This window comes from Cuculus canorus, unplaced genomic scaffold (genome assembly GCF_017976375.1).
Source record: "Cuculus canorus isolate bCucCan1 unplaced genomic scaffold, bCucCan1.pri scaffold_105_arrow_ctg1, whole genome shotgun sequence".
Classification (NCBI taxonomy): Eukaryota; Metazoa; Chordata; class Aves; order Cuculiformes; family Cuculidae; genus Cuculus; species Cuculus canorus.
Window position 1 is genome coordinate 88,479 of NW_026527754.1, and position 3,715 is coordinate 92,193.

Below are 3,715 nucleotides of genomic sequence, written 5' to 3' on the forward strand. Positions count from 1 at the left end.
CAGAGGAGCAGCCCAGGGCAGCCCTTTCTCTGGAAAACAGATGCAAGTCCCATGGGGTCACTGCCAGAAATGCTGGGGTTGGGGAGGTGAGGATCAGCGCTGTCCATGCAGGGTCAGACCTCAAGGGATGCTTTTCCATGTTACCCAGACCTCCTGAGATGGCACTCGGTATCAATGCCAATGTTTCCGTTATCTGTTGTAGAAGCTGAATATATATTTCTTAGGTGCACTTTGAAATCTTCCTCTTTAACTACACCGGGAAATGACTCCAAGGAGCTGTACAAGGCTTGAAGATCTGAAGAAATCTCCAGGCAGAGAAAGAGCTCATTAAGGCTTTCTGTATTTTAATGAGACCCAGGGTGGATTTGCTGATGAGTCCTGGAATCTCAGCTCCTTAGAAGAGACTGAAGAAACATCTCAAGAAGTCAAAACCAGAACTCAGAGTAACTTGAAGTCTTAATTGGTCTCATTGAGGATTGTTCCTGACAAAGCCTCCCCAGGGACTCGTTAGAGCTCAGAATTGGAGGCCATGATTGCAGGCAGGCAAAGGTGCTGTGCAGGCAGCTGTGATGCTGAGGAAAGCCTGGGTTTGCCTGGAGAAGCAGAATGGCCAAGCCCTGACCCCCAGCCCTGGGCAGGCAGATCTGGCTTTGGCTACAATGACATTGGTGTCATGAACATTCCACATTGCCGAATTAAATTGGGAGCAGCTATTTCATGTAATTCCAAATACAGGCCTGTAGAGTTAAGGGATATGCCAAGGCTCTCACATATCTCCATGGAGTTGTAGAAGAGTTGGGTCATAGGTGGGCAGGGTCATAAAAGTGCTTCAGTCATAGAAGAGTGACAGAAAACTTTGGTGTTAGAAGTCAGGTCAGAGAAGAGTCCCGTCATACAAGAGTGATAAAGGAGTTCCATTTTAGAGGGTTGGTAGAAGTGTTTGGTCATAGAATTCTCACAGCAGTGTTGGGTCATAGAAGTCTCAGGTTGTGGAGGTTTCAGGTCACAAAGTGGTCCTCAGAAGAGTCAATTCATAGAAGTGTGAGAGTTTTGTTGAATTTTAGAAGGGTTTAGTCAGAGAATGGTCATAGAAGGGTCAGTCAGAGAAGGGTCAGGTCATAGACGAGTCATAGAAGAAACACAGAAGACTCAGGTCCTGAAGGGTCATAGAATAATTGGGCCATACTGTTACAAAAGAGTCAGACCATGGAAAAGTCAGGTAATATACGTTTCCGGTCATGTAAGGTTTGGTAATAGAAGGGTTTGGTCACAGAATATCTGGATCAGAGAGGAGCTGGGTCATAGAAAGCCGTAGAAGATTCAGACTAGAACTGGATCATAGAAAGCCGTAGAAGGTTCAGAGAAGGCTCGGGTTTTAGAAGAGTTGGGTCATAGAAGAGTTGAGTTACAGAAATGTCATGTCATAGAAATGTCGGGTCATAGAAGAGTTGAGTTATAGAAGAGTTGGGCCACAGAAGAGGCGTCTCATGTAAGAGTCAGGTCATAGAGGGTCTGGTCATAGAAGGGTCAGTTAATAGCAGGGTTTGGTTCCTACACTTGGTGGGTCATGGAAGGGTTGGGTCGCAGAAGAGTCGGCTCATAGAAGAGTCTGGTCATAGTTGTGTCTGATCATAGAAGTGTTCTCAGCATCGATGATTCATGTCATAGTAGAGTCAGGTCACAGGAGAATCATAGAAGTCTTGGGTCATAGAAAGTCGCATCACCAAAGAGTCAGAGAACAGTCAGGTCAAAGCAGGTCAGAGAAAGATTGGGTCATAGAAGGCTGAGTCATAGAGGGCCTGGTCATCTAAGAGATGGGTCATGGAAGAGTCGATTCACACAGCAGTAACTGAAGAGTTCAGTCACAGAAATTTCATAGAAGAGTTCAGTCACAGTTCATGCGGGTCATAGAGGAGTCAAGTCACAACGCCGTAGGTCACGTCATACAAAGCCGTAGAAGGATCAGAGAATAGTTGGGTCGCAGAAGGTTTGGCTCATAGAAGGCTTGGGTTTTAGGAGAGTTGGGTCATAGAAGGCACAGATCATAGAGGATTCGGATCATAGAGGGGTCATAGAAGAGTGGGTTGATATAAGAGGCAGGTCATAGAGGAGTTCTTTACAGAAGAATTCAGTCCCAGGAAGTTTATAGAAGATTCAGGTGATGTAGGAGTCATAGAAGAGTTGGGTCATAAAAGAGTTACAGAAGGGTCATGTAAATGTCAGGTCATACAAGAGGTCATCCAGTCATAGATGGGTCAGATCAGAGAAGAGGTGGCTTATATAAGATTTGGGTCATGGGCGAGTCAGAGAAGAGCTGGGTCACAGAAGAGCTGAGACATAGAGAGTCGAGTCATAGAAATATTGGACCATAGGAGGATGATGAGACACAATGTGATCAAGGAAAATCCAGTCACCTTCTCTTTCTGACATCCACAAATAGGATCCGAGTGGACAAGGTCTGTGACTCAGTCTTTATTTTCCTTCCTCATCATTTTGGCTCATCAAATTGGCCATTTCTGAGAAGGACATAAAATACTGTTTCTCCTTTAACTGTTCCTGAAAGAGCAAACACTCATGATGGGGCTCTTGAATTGCCTTTAAAGCTGAGACTGGGTTTTGGTCTGGGCACTTGTGATGCTTAAAGAATGCTGTCCTTGAAGACCATCTGTCTTGAGCTCTGTGACCATGTCCCAGCTCTGTCTCCCCCAGGAACAGCTCCAGCTCCTCCTGCCTGTGCCCCTGGCTGAGAGCATTGCTGCACTGGGGCTGCAGCCCTGCAGCTGTGGCACCAGGCAGCTCATCCCTGCCACGAGGAAACCTGGGACCAAGCATCCAAGACCACCTGTGAGCAAAGGCTTTGCCTGGAACAGAGTCGTGGCTGGGACAGAAGAGAGCTGAATGTCTTTCCAGCCCCAGGTCTAAGGATCCAGGCTGAAATGCCTGAATTCACTCAACGGAACAGATCCTCCAGCTTGGAGAAATGAGGTCATTCCCTGTCACCTGCCTAGGGTCCCTTTTAGTGAGAGGGTGAAAAAGAAGTGATTCTCGTCCCCAGCTATTTTTCTCAGAGGAGCAATGACACTGCATTCAAGCACAGAAGAATTTGGGTTTGGAGAGAGCTCTGAGCATCCTCTTGTCTCACTCGCCTGCGCAAGGCAGGCTGGACCAGATGAAGATGGTCAAGGCCTCCATCCAGCTTTGCACCATCCACAAAGCAGCTGAAAGTGTGCTCCATCACATCATACACGGTGGTAATAGAGACATTTGACAGTGCTGGCTCAGGTGCTGGTCACTGGGGGATGCCACAAGTAACTGGCTGCATGAAGGACTTTGCACCACTGATGACATCTGGGATTGGTTGTTCAGCCAACTTCCCACTCAGGGTCACTTCTTCAGCCCAGGCAGCCCCACTCTGGCTATGAGGACACCACAGAAGACCATGTCTAAGGCCTTGCAGAATTCCATCTACACAACATGCCCTTCTTTCCTTTCCCATTTTGGTTCAGAAACACATTTCTTGTCATTCGAGGGCCTGGAAATGGCTGCAGGGCGTGTGCCACACCCCTATAGGGTCCAGGCTAGCGTGACCTGCCTGTTATTCTCCCAGTTCTCATTCCTGCTTTTCCCAAAGACGGGTTTGACATCTGCCTTTTCCAAGGACCCCAGAACCTCTCTGCTTGCTCTGGCACTTTTGAGAGCACAATCCGGAATCACG